Source organism: Bubalus bubalis, chromosome 12 (assembly GCF_019923935.1).
Source record: "Bubalus bubalis isolate 160015118507 breed Murrah chromosome 12, NDDB_SH_1, whole genome shotgun sequence".
Classification (NCBI taxonomy): domain Eukaryota; kingdom Metazoa; phylum Chordata; class Mammalia; order Artiodactyla; family Bovidae; genus Bubalus; species Bubalus bubalis.
The window spans coordinates 25,953,950-25,970,821 of record NC_059168.1 but is presented as its reverse complement, the minus strand read 5'-3'; the positions used below and the strand labels follow the sequence as shown (position 1 = coordinate 25,970,821).

The window sequence follows — 16,872 nt, the reverse complement described above, 5'->3', positions numbered from 1 at the left end:
GGGACTCTCAAAAGTCTTCTGCTACTGCGGCTGCTAAGTCGCTTCAGTCATGTCCGACTCTGTGTGACCCCAGAGACGGCAGCCCACCAGGCTCCCCTGTCCCTGGGATTCTCCAGGCAAGAACACTGGAGTGGGTTGCCATTTCCTTCTCCGATGCATGAAAGTGAAAATTGAAAGTGAAGTCGCTCAGTCGTGTCCGACTCTTAGCGACCCCATGGACTGCAGCCTACCAGGCTCCTCCGTCCCTGGGATTTTCCAGGCAAGAGTACTGGAGTGGGGTGCCATTGACTTCTCCCAAGAGTCTTCTACAGCACCACAATTTGAAAGCATCAATTCTTTAGCGCTCAGCCTTCTTTATGGTTCAACTCTCACATTTGTATGTGACTACTGGAAAAATCATAGTTTTGACTACACAGATCTTTGTCGGCAAAGTGATGCCTCTGCTTTTTAATATCCTAGGTATGTCTTCCAAGGAGCAAGCATCTTTTAATTTCATAGCTGCAGTCACCATCTAAGAAAATAAAATCTGTCACAGCTTCCACTTTTTCCCCATCTATTTGCCATGAAGTTATGGGACCGGATGCCATGATCTTAGTTTTTGAATGTTGAGTTTTTAAGCCAGATTTTTCATTCTCCTCTTTCACCCTCATCAAGAGGCTCTTTAGTTCCTCTTCACTTTCTGTCATTAGAGTAGTGTCATCTGCATATCTGAGGTTGTTGATATTTCTCCTGGTAATCTTGTCCCAGCTTGTGATTCATCCAGCCCAGCATTTTGCATGATGTACTCTGCATATAAGTTAAATAAGCAGGGTGACGATATATCTCCTTGTCATATTCCTTTCCCAATTTGGAACTTGTCAGTTGTTCCATGTCCAGTTCTAATTGTTGCTTCTTGACCCAGATACACGTTCTCAGGAGACATGTTTAGTAAGATGGTCTGGTATTCCCATCTCTTTAGGAATTTTCCAGTTTGTTGTGATCCACACAGTTGCGTCAAGCAGGGGCTCATTGCAGCGGCTTCTCTTGTTGCAGAGCACAGGCTCTAGGCACACAGGGTTCAGGAGTTTCCACGAGTGGGCTCAGCAGTTGCAGTTCCAGGGCTCTAGAACACAGGCTCAATAGTTGTGGCGCACAGGCTTAGTTGCTCCTTGGCATGTAGGATCTTCCCAGACCAGGGATTGAACCCATGTCTCCTGCATTGGTAGGTGGATTCTTTACCATTGAGCCACCAGGGAAACCTCAAAACAGCACGTTATCAAGTGGGATTGGCAGGAGGCAGAACTGTGTATGGTTAAAACACAGACACTGCAGTTGAACAGACCTGGGTTTAAATCTATCAAACAAGTTATTTAGTATCTCTGAGCCTCAGTGTCCTCAGCTGTGAAGTGGGGGCAATAGTGATATTTACCTCCTAGGCTTGCTACATGAATTAAACGAGGTGATGCCTGGCTGATGCATATATCCCAACAGAGGTGCTAATGTCTGTCAACAAATAATGACTTAGTTATTCTATTCTCAACCCCTCCACTCATTAAGAGGCCTTGGTGCCTCCCAGGTTGTGGTAGAAGTTCTGCAATGGGAATCAGCACCTGTGGGCTTTAGAGCACCCTTTGTGCTTGACTAAGAAGTTTGTTGATGGACATATGATGTGTTTACTGATATCACCATCCCTGTGCAATGGCATGGTTCTTCTGTGAAAAACAACAGTAGCACTTTTCCTACCTGTCTCTGGATTACTGTGAGATCAGATCCCTGTTCTCATGTCCATCAGTTCAGTTCAGTTCAGTCACTCAGTCGTGTCCGACTCTTTGTGACCCCATGAATCGCAGCACGCCAGGCCTCCCTGTCCATCACCAACTCCCAGAGTTCACTGAGACTCACGTCCATCGAGTCAGTGATGCCATCCAGCCATCTCATCCTCTGTCGTCCCCTTCTCCTCCTGCTCCCAATCCCTCCCAGCATCAGAGTCTTTTCCAATAAGTCAGCTCTTCGCATGAGGTGGCCAAAGTACTGGAGTTTCAGCTTTAGCATCATTCCTTCCAAAGAAATCCCAGGGCTGACCTCCTTCAGAATGGACTGGTTGGATCTCCTTGCAGTCCAAGGGACTCTCAAGAGTCTTCTCCAACACCACAGTTCAAAGGCATCAATTCTTCAGCGCTCAGCCTTCTTCACAGTCCAACTCTCACATCCATACATGACCACAGGAAAAACCATAGCCTTGACTAGACGAACCTTTGTTGGCAAAGTAATGTTTCTGCTTTTGAATATGCTATCTAGGTTGGACATAATTTTCCTTCCAAGGAGTAAGCGTCTTTTAATTTCATGGCTGCAGTCACCATCTGCAGTGATTTTGGAGCCCAAAAAAATAAAGTTTGACACTGTTTCCACTGTTTCCCCATCTATTTCCCATGAAGTGATGGGACCAGATGCCATGATCTTCATTTTCTGAATGTTGAGCTTTGAGCCAACTTTTTCACTCTCCTCTTTCACTTTCATCAAGAGGCTTTTTAGTTCCTCTTCACTTTCTGCCATAAGGGTGGGGTCATCTGCATATCTGAGGTTATTGATATTTCTCCTGTCAATCTTGATTCCAGCTTGTGTTTCTTCCAGTCCAGCGTTTCTCATGATGTACTCTGCATATAAGTTAAATAAGCAGGGTGACAATATACAGCTTTGATGTACTCCTTTTCCTATTTGGAACCAGTCTGTTGTTCCATGTCCAGTTCTAACTGTTGCTTGGTTTTCTTAAAGTAAAAAGGCTTATAGCTTTTTTTCCCCCGACTCTTTTAAACTTTTTATTTACAAGCTGATTAACAAGCAATGTTCTGATAGTTTCAGGTCAAAAGCGAAGGGACTCAGCCATGTATATACATGTATCCATTGTCCTCACAACTGCTCTCCCATCCAGGCTGCCATATAACATTGAGCAGAGTTCCAGCTGCTATACAGTACTCCTTGTATGTTATCCAGGCTTATAGCTCTTTCAAAAATAATTTATTGGATGCTACGGTCCAGGCTGTGGGGTCTTACTTATAATACCTTATTTTAATACTCACTATTATTATTATAATAGTGAGTATATTATATAATAGTGAGAATATATATAATATAATATAATATTATATTATATATTAGAATATATACTATATATTATATATATTATAAAATATAATATTATATAATAGTGAGAATATTATTATACCTATTTTAGAGATGAAGAAACTGAAGCCTGGGAGGCTACAGGCATTGCTAATCCCCCCAAGGTCTCATAGCTAATAAGAGCTAAGAATCAACTCCAAAGGTCTTAAAACCACTGTGCTTTAAAAACTAATTCCATTAAAATACATTTTAAGTCTGAGACTAGTATTGGCCATATACAATTCATCTCTCTACCAGGTTCTACAGTTATCTTTCTTTTTTAAAAAAATACTATTTTTTCTTAAAAAAATTAATTTATTTACTTTAGGACATGCCATGGGGCATGTGGATTTAGTTCCCCAGTCAAGGAGCCAACTGGCACCCCCTGCATTGGGAATCAGAGTCCTAACCACTGGACCACCAGGGAAGTCCCATACAGACTTCTTTGTGATATTATACAATCCTTAACATGGACAGTGGCCACCAGTTAAATGAATAAAGATGAAGCATTGGGTAGAACGATCAACACAGAATCCACCCTCTTAACTGGATGATTATCTATAGGCACTGGCTAGTTGATTAACTTTCCCTGTGACCCGTGTGCATTTGCAATGATTATTATTATGATTAGCATATGTTTGAGGACACTAACTGGAGAAAGTCCAGTCGCCTGTGTTAACTGAGCTCTCCCTCCTGATTGTTCCTGGATGGCAAAGTGACATGCACAGCAAGCAGCCTCGTGGACTTCTGAAGCTGAGCAAGGTCTGTCAGAGAGGGAAAATCCATATTAATGATATGCTATAAAACACTTTTTGTTAGTTACATATATTCCTTTACTTTCATTTCCCAAGAATAGCTCAGCTGTCAAAGCATTTCCAAGATTTCCATAGATTCTGCAAATACTGTGCGATCGAATTATTGCTCTGAGAGAAGCTACAATTAAAACACATTAATCACTCTAACAAAGGACCCTTATTGAGGCTGACAAAGATGGTGAAATCTGATGAATAATTGGTCTGGTTAATCTTTTAAAAATGAATTAAACTGCTAACAAGTTAAATCACTGTGATATTCAAAATAAGCCTCCAGGGTGAGCAGAGAACGGGAATATTATCATCACTTTTAAAAGATATTTTCTTCCTCATTCTCCTCTCTGGGTTTGCGCTGGAGGTCCTGGATGAGAACAGTGGGATCCAGAGGAGGAGCTGGGGAGAATGAGGCTGACCAAGCTTTCTCCTCCTGTGATTTTTCAACATATCTAAGGAAGTCATACAGTGGATGGAAAAGGAACCTCGCATGGTGACCTTTAAATCTGATTCAGAACTAATATGGCACCTGCTTACCAGCCATTCTCTGTGACCTCTGGTAGATCCATCACCCATTCTGACTTCTCTCCCACTGGAAGCCAACCAACCACGACAACGGGGTCACTCTTGTATAACTTCCCCTTTTGCCCTTCTCTCTAGTCGGATAGTTTATTCTTCCAGACAACACCTTTTCGTCTTGCATTGCAATTACTGTGAAAGATTTGCCGTACTCAGAAATAAACTGAGATGGGCAAACATGAACTAATAAATCATGGGAAACGGACAGCAGGGGACAATAATCCTTTGGGATCTAGTCTTCACTTTGGCTGAGCCTCCATAGCCTTTGGGGATTTTAGTGATGCTGTGATGTATGGTCCAGGCCCACTTCAGGAAGAACTTATTTCTCCAGCTGCTGGAATGCTGCTGGAATTTGGCCCTCAGTTATTAGCCTTGAGTGAGAAAACTGCCCCTCCAAGGTCATGCTTCCTTCCAGGGACAGCTGGCAACTATTAATTCTGATCAAGGTGGCGGTATAAAGACCAGCCTGACTTGGGACAACTCCAAGGGTCATCCTGATGCCGGAGTTCCCTGTGGGGTTGGCTAAGGTCTTTGTTGGGAGAGTATTACAGCCCAATTTCTCCCTTATCCAATCCTAATTCTTCTTCTCTCTTCTATAAGGACTAATCACAAGAGGACTCCCTAATAAATAAACTGACTGCCAAACTGCTTCTCAGAATCTGCTTCCTAGAGGCCCCAGCCATAACAGAAGAGGTTTCACTTGTGAGATGGAGGTCTCTGATGACTTCCCCCAAGGTCTCTCAGTTAATAAGAGCCAAGAATCAACTCCAAAGGTGTTAGAACCACTGTGCTTTAAAAATTAATTCCATAAATTCCACTTTAAGTTTGAGACTAGTATTGGCCATATACAATTCATCTCTCTACCAGGGTCTACAATCATCTTTATTTTTTTTTGTAATATTATTCTTTCTTCTTAAAAATGAATTTATTTATTAATTTATGACTATTGATGTACAACTAATGATGATTACTAACCCAATAAAAGCAGGCGGGAAAAATAAATCAGGCAAGTTCCCAAATCAACAGGTGCTATAGGAGATGTCAAGGATCATTTTAAAAGTTCTACTAATTCCCTTCCAATGAAAAAGTCTATTGTGAGGATACTAAGTCTTTCGTGACTTTTCATAGGAACAAACAAGACTGAACCTGGAAGAACTTTGGCTGGAATTACTGAAGAACACTGAAATCTTTAGAGATTAAATCAGGCTATGGTATATGTGTGTGAGGGTAAAGCATCTGCTTGCATCGCGGGAGAACCTGGGTTCGATCCCTGGGTTGGAAAGATCCCCTGGAGAAGGAAATGGCAACCCACTCCAGTATTCTTGCCTGGAAAATCCCATGGACAGAGAAGCCTGGTAGGCTACAGTCCATGGGGTCGCAAAGAGTCGGACACGACTGAGCGACTTCACTTTGTTCTATTTTTACACTCAGGATTACTTTTTAAAATTTTGTTTTATAGCTATGCAACACAGTCATGTGGTTTCAAAGTCGAATATACAAAGCAACGTGTACTCGAAGAATTCTAACTGCCCTTGATCCTCCTATTCCATTCTCTCCATCTCCCCCAAGAAACATGTTCAGGTCTTTCCTTTGTTGTGGCCTATATCTTTTTAAAAATCTTTCTTCCTTTTCATTCTCTCTTTCTCTTCACTCACTTATCTCTTGTGCTTATTATTCTCTTTTGTGTTTTCCTAATTTGGTCTTTATTTCTGAAATAAAAATTTCCCTTTAATTTGACATTTTTCCTGGGTTTATTACCTCATTTCCAAAATTTTCTGATTTTGGAATTTTGGATTCTAAATTGTCATTCTTTTATATCTTCTATCAGTTTTGAATTTTTCTTTTAGCTTGTTTGAAATATTAGGACCTGTTTTTCATTCATTTCATGAGCATATTTTTCTAAGTAGCTTTAGTTTGGAGGTGAAAAGGGGAGCCTGGTGGGCTATAGCCCATGGGGTCACAAAGAGTTGGGCACAACTGAGCAACTAACACCCTTTATTTTTAAAAACTAAGATAAACTGTGGGCTTCCCTTGTAGCTCAGTCGGTAAAGAATCTCCCTGCAGTGCAGGAGACCCGGATTCGATCCCTGGGTTGGGAAGATCCCTGGAGAAGGAAATGGCTACCCACTCCAGTATCCTTGCCTGGAAAATCTCATGGACAGAGGAGCCTGGTGGGCTGCAGTCCACGGGGTTGCAAAGAGTCGGGCATGACTGAGCAACTAACACTTACTTATTACTGTTAACTTCCTGGCTGTTAAATCCAATTATCTTTTTTAAGTTTTTGTCTTACATGAGCTCTATTTACTCTCAGATATCACATGAGCACTTCCTCTTTCCTGAATGCTCTCCTTTGCTACCTTGCTTTCTTTGGTTTCTCGTTCCTCAGCCAACCACAGGAATTTGCTGTTCTAGGGATTCCACCCTTGACCCTGGTCCATTCTCATATTATGTGCCCTCCCTGGGTGATCCCATTCACTACCTCAGTCTCCACTATCACTCAAATGTTAATCACTTCCTATTTACTACTTACTTATTTACTTATCTGGGCTTCCTGGGTGGTGCTAGTGGTAGAGAACCTGCCTGCCAATGCAGAAGACATAAGAGATGCGGGTTTGATCCCTGGGCTGGGAAGATTTCCACCTCTCCTTATTAAAAAATGAACTTAAGACATCTCACTAAGATATACAGTGAAAAAATTAAAGGAGAAAATCTAGGCAAAACGGGGGGGTGTGCTAAATATAAGGTTGAACACAAAATCTGGCTCTAAGATTTCCTGTAGCCAGTGCAAAAAGGAAAACAGAATAACACGTGTTTCACTATTTGCTCAATGGTAGCACAGAATTTATAGTTCTGAGACACAAGCATTTGGTCCCATAAAGTCCTCATAAAGGGGACATTGCACTGGGTTATGGTATGTTCTTACAATGTATTAGTATAGTAAGTACAACAATGTTTTTCTACAAGCTGCTTTTTTTTTTAATGCCTCTCAATATTGATGAATTTTATTTTTTTAAAAATAAACATATGGAGGCCAAAACAATATAGTCCAGGTACTCTGGTCTGTGACAATCAAGGCCAGTTTTTCAAACATTTTAACAACAGACTTCTTTGTTAGAAAGGAAATCTCATTTGGAGTACCAACACTTAAAACCAATTCGGTTGGAACAGTTCTGATTGAAAGAGGAAGCAGAGACCCATTCCCTCCATCTCCTGCCAGACACAACTTGAGAAAGTCCACACATAGCAACGAAGACCCAGCATAGCCTATGCATATATGCATGTATATATGTAAAATTTTTGAATACAATCCAACTCCTGTATAGAGCTATCAAGGCATTCATCCAAACTTTATCATGCTATATAGAGTGATCCAATTGTAGTCTTTCCTCCAAATACTAACCAGGTACCCTTAAGCTTTATTAAATTATCTACTATGAAGCTTCCCTTTTAAGGAAAAGGAAGAGATCAATATTTCCCAGAATTCCTGGCAAGAATTCCCTAAGGCACATATTTAAATATAAGTTCATAGGCCCCTATCCAGGTACTGTTTGAAAATCAATTTTTGAGGAATAAGAAATTAAAAATATTGAAGAAAAACTCCATTCTATCCTCCTCCTTAGTTCTGTGGCTAGGCCTAAGAACTAAACTGACCTAAGACAGATTAACAGGAGGAATGCATACATATTTTATTTAACATTTTTTATGTGCACACAGGAGTTTTTATAAGTAAAATGAAGACTCACAGAAGCAGTTAGAACTGAAATCTTATACACCTTTTAAACAAATAAATGATACATTGTGGAGAGATGACAAGACAAAGAGGTTTGGGCTACGGCCAGTGAATCGTGGGACAGTGACCAGGAAGTATATGAGAGAAACTAACGGAAGACCAGAGGTTATCTTAGTAGTTTGTTTGTATAGATCCATTTCGGCACTGGCTCCCTGTCTCCTGGGATGAGAATGTTCTCTTCTTGGTGCAGGGAGGACATCTCTCTCAAGAGTGATGTTATGACTTGCTTTTAGATACAAAGGGAGCGGTCTGAGAGCCCTGCCTGCATCTGCTGTTTTCTCAAGTGACTCCAGCTCGGAATAATCTATATGCCAAAGTGGAAGATTCAGGGGTGGCGTGTTCTGAAACCTTTCAGTATACTGGCAATTCTAGATGATTACAGGGAGGGAAAGAGAAAAGGAACAGCCCCTGATTTCCAGGAAAAGACGACCGAGTGGGCTCAACATCTGACACACTGATCTGCCACAGCCAGGCCATACTGTTCTCCTGTCAAACATAAACATCCTGCAGAATGTCCACTTCAGACAAGGTCTCTATACGACATGAAGCACCATCTCTCCCAGTCTCCTGGCTAACATGATTGACTGTCCCTATAGATAAGATTTATTGAGATGCCCCATTACAGAGCTGCCCCACTTTCTAACAGCACCTGATCCAGAGTGAGCCCCTGCTTCCTTAGACCCTCCCCCAAATTACCCAACCACAGCTTAAATCCAAACCAAATAAGGTTTTTTGTTTTCATTTGCTGTGCCATGTGTCTTGAGGGATTTTAGTTCCCCAACCGGGGATGGAATGTGGGTTTCAGCAGTAAAAGTCCTGAATCCTAACCACAGGACCACCAGGGAATTCCCTCAAATAGGTTCTTTTCAACACCCTCTTATTGAGACATCTTCACTACAATGATAAACCCAACTTCTTCACCTACAATACAGGCATGTCGCTGGTCGTGTTTGGCTGAAAGGCATTGATAAAATACAAAGCCTCTTCGGTAGGTCTAACTTCTAAATAATTGCTGTGGTATCTGTTGAATTTTAATAAAACCTGCTACCTTCATATTAAGCCATTTTTATTACTTTTCTTTTGATGAGGATTTTATTATTCATGAAACTTAATTTGGAATGCTCAATTACACGGTTGTGTCCCATGCATTTGAATTCAACTTGTGCATGCACATTTGTCTCAAGAACAAGTTTGTAGGCATTTCTTGGTGATCCAGTGGTTAAGAATCTGCCTGCCAATGCAGGGGACACAGGTTCAGTCCCTGGTCCAGGAAGATCCCAAAGGCTGGAGCAACTTAGCCCATGTGCCTGAAGCCCAGGCACCTAGAGCCCGTGCTCTGCAACAAGAGAAGCCACTGCAGTGAGAAGCCTGGCAGCATAATTAGAGAGGAGCCTCTGCTCTCCACACCTAGAGAACAGCCTGTGCAGCAACGAACACCCAGCACAGCCAAAAATTAATAGATAAGATTATTGAAAAAAAATTTTTTCTGATCGTCTACAAGTGAAGAAATGCTGACAAATCTGGCTATACTGACTATTGAGTGGTAATGTGCAAAGAAGAGCCACTTGATATACTCATTGACAAAGACACAGAAGTTATATTTCAAAACCAGAAACTATAATATTAGCACTAATTCAGCTACAGACCAATAAGCAGGTATAAGTTTTTCCTCTTTTTCAAGAAAAATACTTGTCAAATTTTAAGTGCTATTTTATTACATTTTTCTTTTTTGTATAATAATATATTTTTGTTTCATTTAAAGTTTTACAGGCATGATTATACACATGATAATTCAATATAAGGCTTTCAGTTTGTACACTTTTCACTGACCATTTTACCTGTGTGTGTGTCTACTGAGGTATAATTAATATATAACATTCATTTTAGGTGTACAACATGACTTAATACATGTATATGTTTCTAAATGGTCACTATAGAAAGTCTAGTTAACATCTGGCCCCCATACAGAGTCACAAAATTCTTGTTCATGTGATGAATTTTATTATTCCTTTGTTTCATCTACAGTTATTACTGAATAATTGTGTTGAATACAGAAGGGAGTATTTAACAAGAATCTGCTCTGAGTATCCAACATATGAGGGGTGCCACTGCAGACCAGGCCCTCTGTTTTGGAATCTCAGCCTGGATCACACTTTTTCTCTTGCCAGGTAACCTTTACTCATTCTCGGACCTCAGCAAAAACGTTCTGGAAAAACAACTTTAAACCTTCCCCAGGTTCGGAGTGTTTGTATTTTTCCCTCTGGCTCTATATTTCCTTTTTCATATTGTCAGTGCTTGTTTCACTGCTTATGACTTCAGTTAGCTTGTGAGCAGCATAAGGATAGGGCTTGTATTTTTCCTGTTTGCTCAATAAATGTTTGCTGAGTGCATTAAATAATGAATCCCCCTCCCCTGACGCCTAAGGAAACAGAGCAAATAAGTAATTGGCCTGAGCTACACAGCAAGTCTTTTGGTAGAATTCCCAAAGCAGGAAGTTTCTAAATAGAAAGTTTTCTAGGAGGAATTCCCACAACCAACTTGTGAGACTCAAAACAAACCACCTTCGGTTTTACCTTTCCTCTATTCTTCCAGTCCCTGCCTTTATCTATGTTTTACTTTCACAGAAGTTCCCCAGGAAAATTCAATGTAAAGATAAGGAAGGCAAAAATCCACTAGATATGTCTAAAAACAAAGAGAATATCAAGAGGAATAGGACTTGAGGGAAAGAAGACCAGGAATGTCCTCCATTCAGAATAGATCTGTGAGGAGCAAGTACTTCTCTCCTTTAACCCCTGACCCTGGCAGGTATAACCTACTCAGAATTAGGAGGGGTGAAGGGACAGTAAATTTGGGTCTCCAACAGCTGAGGCAAAACCCAGAGGAAAGAGAATAAGACTGATTCCTGGGGAGGGGATCAGGGAGCCTTTAGTTTTCCTGAGGATCCACTGCTAGCCGAGGTCAGCAGATAACAGGAGGCTGGGCATCCTGGCTGAGGAAAGCCTTGTGTTCCCCCTCTCTTTAACAGTTAAATTCAGGGTAATAAACACTCACGAGTGACTCATGTTCCTGAGAGCCCTTGGATCACTGTGTTCAGGATTGACACCCAATCTACAGGATGGCTAACAGGGGACCTTGAGCAGTGTTGCAGCCTTGACCATCAGAGTTGCTCCAGGTATGATATGAATACCCAGTGTTGATAGGAATGTCAAGTGTAAATAACTGAGTCTGCTTCCCCAGCAAAGAAACTCAGTATTCTGCATAGAGAATTGCTCTACTGATTAAAATGTATATTTTGAGGCAAAAAAAAAAAAAGATTACCTACATTATAGTCAGACTGAGAACTTGCATGTCAGGCTGAAGCCTAATACAAATTAAACAAATGGGTAACAAACCCTTCTGGAGAGGAGCTTATAATGGAAACCCTGACGGGATATAATTATTATGATCTGGATTTTGATCACTACATTCTATTGAAGACACCTCTGGTATACAGCAGTTATGTAAAATACCTGTACACTGTTGTCAAGTGGCATTTTAGAAAAGCATTAAGTAAAGTTAATTTTTAAGAGTCTCAAAAATCACAGTAATGATTAAATGAGGAAGCCAACACTGTTTTCTCTTTGCTACAAAGGAATTCAAGAGAGGCAAGGGGAGGTGACTGGTGGCAATCTACTTAAGTCCTGTCTGTTTTTCCTTCTCTTCTAAGAGGTTCTCAGCCTTCAGAGTCTATTTTGAAGGTCTAATTTAAGGACTGGTACACAAGTGTAGCCTGACAGAATTTTTCCAAATAATTAAACTTGACATATACCTATGGATGGCTTGTGGTGAAAGTGAAAGTTGCTCAGTCGTGTCCAACTCTTTGCAACTCCATGGACTGTATAGTCCATGGAATTCTCCAGGCCAGAATACTGGGAGTGGGTAGCCTTTCCATTCTCCAGGGGCTCTTCCCAACCCAGGGATCAAACCCAGGTCTCCCACACTGCACGCAGATTCTTTACCAGCTGAGCCACCAGGGAAGCCCAAGAATACTGGAGTGGGTAGCCTCTCCTTTCTCCGGTGGATCTTCCCAACCTAGGAATCGAACCGGGGTCTCCTGAATTGCAGGCGGATTCTTTACCAACTAAGCTACCAGGAAGGCTTGTGGTACATACAACATAAATCACAGTTCCTGCTCTCAAGGAATCTACCATCTAGTGGAAGAGAGAGAATCCAGATGCATGAAGCACCAACATGCAAAGCTATGCGTTTTAGATACCATGGGGCCTTAAGGCTCCTTATTTAGTTGGGAGGTTAGGAAAAGCCTCTGAATAGTAAGGGCTTAAACAATAGGCAAAATCTTCAAGAAGAGACAAAGGTGAGGAGTGTTTAGGGCATGGCAGGCAGAGGGGACAGTAAGAACTATGGTGTGGAGGCCCTAAAGTTCTGATGTGGGCAAAGCACTAGACAAGAGAAGTCCAGTGGGTGATAGGTATTAGCATAAGGTCAGCCCAGAGCAAAAGAATGGAAGAAGACCCCATGGGTGTCACGGTAAAGACTTGGAACAATAAGACTGTTTTATGCATTGAAGATCTGTTAGATCAGGAAGAAGTCCCATCAGAGTCTAGCATCTCCAGTAAGAGCAAAACTGATAATGTCCCTCAGTGACAGAATTGCCCCTTTAAAAAAGAGCAGTTGTGATTCAGATGCTTTTTATAGATTCTAAATCCATTTACACTTACCTTTCCTTCCTTTTTTTCCTCTCTTAAGCAAAGAATACTATCCTGAGTCCAGCTCCAGATGTCTAACCTCAAGCTAAGTCTGATTGAGAAGTTTGCAGGTAAGAATTAAGAAACTAGAAATAACCTCAAAATACACTCTTAGAATGAGGCCATGCAGCTTCTACAGTTTTCTTGTCCTTTTCTATTCTGGGCCTCAGTAGGAGGCAAGCTGGGGGCCTCAGACTAGAAAGGATTGACTGGTCTTAGGGAGCTGAATATGAAGGATAACTGAGTTCCATGTCTTGGTAATAAGGGAAAACTGAGTTCAGAAGTATAAAAGGTGCCACTACCCATTTTCTTATTCCAGGGTCCTTAATCTTTGTGAAAAGAATTAGTTTCCATTTTCTGAAAGCTTTGAGTTTTCTGTACATCTGTACACATCTATACATCAAGTTTCTATAGAGAGCACACGTGGGGCTCTCCTCTCCCAGGTGGGAGTCCAAAGAAACAGAAGCTTGGTAGAAAGATTCATCTTTGACATTCCTGAAAGACTGCATTCCACTCACTGGTTTAGTACGACAGATGTACTTCACCAAGGCTAAATTCCTCTGCCTGGAGATGATGCGGCCACAACATCGCTGTCCATGGTGCTGACAACAGTGTTTCGCTTTGCTTAGTCGCTCACTTGTCTCTGGCTCTTTGCAATCCCATGGTCTGTAGCGTGCCAGGCTTCTCTGTCTACGGGATTCTCCAGGCAAGAATACTGGAGTGGGTTGCCATTCCCTTTTCCAGGGGATCTTCCCAACCCAAAGACTGAACCCAGGTCTCCTGCATTGCAGGCAGATTCTTTACCGTCTGAGCCATAAGTAGACATAACTGTTTCTCCTATTTCTGAGACACTGATGGTGATGAGTTGAAGGTCCTTCTGTACACTATGTCAAAATGGTCATAGTTGTATTTATCTTCTATTTTAAGAGCAATTTTAATTTTTACAATATTGAAGAACAAAATTATGGCTTATATTTCAATGTAGTATTTACATACACTGAAAGTTCTACCATGTTTCGGTTGATGAAAAAAGACCCCCCTCTGGAAGGCAAATTGGCTATCCACTCCCTCCCTCATACCTCTCTAGTTAAAACTCTACCTGGCTTTGAAAGTACTCTACAACCTGGTCACAATATTTGCCTAGCCTGATCTCCTTTCAGCATACACTCTCAGCAGCAGAGAGCAATTGCCTTTTCACTCCTCACATGTGACTATCAATCTCCTCTAGTTCTCAGTTCATTCTGATTCCCTGGCTGTAATTCCCCTCTGAATTTCCTACTTTCTCATAAAAACTCTACCCAGATTTCAAGGTTCAGCTCCTACACTGCCTCCTCCATGTGATCTTCTTTGATAATCTGATAACCTACTTCTTCCTCTTCTCCAGGCTTCGCTGGTAGCTGAGACAGTAAAGAATACACCTGCAATGCAGGAGATCTGGGTGGTGAAGCTTCCCTGGAGAAGGGAATGGCTACCCACTCCAGTATTCTGGCCTGGAGAATTCCATGGACAGAAGAGCCTGGCAGGCTACAGTCCATGGGGTTGCAAAGAATCAGACATGACCGAGCAACTTTCACTTTCACTTTCCTCTTCTCCAAATTCCTTCAGAATTTGTTATTTGAAAAATTTGGTATTTCGTCTTGGATCATAGCACGTTTAGATGGGAACCTCAACTTTAGTTGTGCCTATGCCAATATAGTACAATAAAATGGGCATGTGTTTTAGTATCAGGCAATTCTCAATCTCGATTCTAACTCTCTCATTCCCTAGCTTGAGTTGAGGTACTTAACCTTTTAAAGCCTCATTTCTTCTTCAACCATGATGACAAATGTTTAACCTATATATTAGGAAATTATATATGCATTATAAATTATTCAGCACACAACAGGCTCTCAATAAGTGAGTGTTTACTCTCTTCTTCCTCCCCACTGTAGCCATCACACTACCCAGCTCCATGTTGAACATATGGTAAATGTGACTTTACTGAAATTATACAAATTTCAGTTCGTCTACTCACCCTTCCTGTGAGGTCGAGCTGCAAGATACTGGCCATCTCTCATCAAGCACTTTTTGGACAGAGAAGTGTCCACAAAACTTGAGAGAGCAGACATCAGAGAGACCATTAGAGGAGATGTTAAATTATGTGGCTCTTGAAATAGCTACTGTGATGGTTAATTTTATGTGTCAATTTGACTGGGCTGAAGGATGCCCAGATAGCTGGTTAGATATTTCTAGGTCTGTTTGTGAGTATTTCCAGATGAGATTAGCATTTGAATGGGTAGACTAAGTACAGAAACTGATTTCATCAGTGTAGGTGGCAATGATCCATTCCATTAAGGGCCTGAATAGAACAAAAAATGTGGAAGAAGGGCAAAGTAGCTCTCTATCTGAGCTGGGACATTCATCTTTTCCTGCCCTTGAACATCAACACTCATGGTTCTCAAGCCTTCAGACTCAGACTGAATTATCCCACTAGTTTCCCTGGTCCTCTAGCTTGTGGATGGCAGATTTGGGGAATTCTTGCCTTCCATAATCCTGTGAGCCAAATCCTATAATATTGTCTCCTTTGTTGTTGTTGTTGCTGACTCATATATTTCCCAGGCAAGAATATACATGTGTATATTCCTGTGGACACAGAAGCCTGGCAGGCTACAGTCCGTGGGGTCACAAAGAGTCAGACACAACTTAGTAACTAAACAACTATATATATGTATATATATATGTATATATATATATATATATATATATATATATACACACACACACAGGGCTTCCCTGGTGGCTCAGAGGTTAAAGCGTCTGCCTGGAATGCAGGAGACCCAGGTTCAATCCCTGGGTCAGGAAGCTCCCTTGGAGAAGGGAATGGCAACCCACTCCAGTACTCTTGCCTGGAGAATCCCATGGACAGAGGAGCCTGGTAGGCTACAGTCCATGGGGTTGCAAAGAGTTGGACACGACTGAGCGACTTCACTTTCATATATATACACACCCTATTGGTTCTTTCTTTGGAGAGCCCTAACACAGTCATGTTCTCAGTCAACGTCTGATGACTGAGTGCAAAACTCATGGACGTGGGCACTGAAGAAGGATACGTGTAGTTGTGAAAATCTGACTCCTGCACAACCGGTGCCCAAAACTCTTTAAAATTCAAAGTACAGTGTTGGAGGAAATTTCCACTCTACAATTGCCAAATTTTGACATTTTCCCCCCCTGACATTTTTATTTTGTCTTATCAGAAAGGGTAGAATTTCTTCTGAAAAAGAGAAGAAAAAGAAGATACATAGAATATCCATTTTAAGTGTTATTTTTGTTCTTGAAAAGGCTTCTCGTAGACTTTAAAAGAAAGCTTTTTTCCTTCAGAGATTTATTTTGATAGAATTATCTGAGCCTTGTCAGGGAGAACAAAATTTTTGTGAGCCTACCATACCAGTAAAATGCCAAATTATATGCTGTAAGTTTTTTATTATCTCTGGGTCCAGTCAAAGAGAGAAAAGATTTTGAATCCAGAACTATTAGCATTTGGAGACAAAAGAGAGCCTTCACTGCAGCTGATACCCTGGGGCTTGTTCCCCAGCCCTGCAGGCTCCATCCCTCAGGTGGGAAGATGCTGTATCCCCATCACACACACACACACACTCCTTTTCTGGAAATCCAAGGAGTTTAAAACAGGATCAATTTCCTTAGCAACTTCTTTGAAAAGCTTTAAGTTAACTTTATGATGAATATCAGGAGATGAGCATACACACACACAACACACCCCTCAAAGTAACATTTTACTGAGGGCATTAAATCCACACTAGTTTATTGTGATCACAAA

General features: G+C 41.3%; 1 non-coding gene across 1 annotated transcript; it reads left to right on the top strand.

The window, feature by feature from the left end:
* The first annotated feature begins 15,827 nt into the window (after positions 1-15,827).
* TRNAS-GGA lies at positions 15,828-15,900 on the top strand. The gene has a single exon. It is a non-coding gene; the product is annotated as a tRNA-Ser (tRNA).
* The last annotated feature ends 972 nt before the right edge of the window (positions 15,901-16,872 follow it).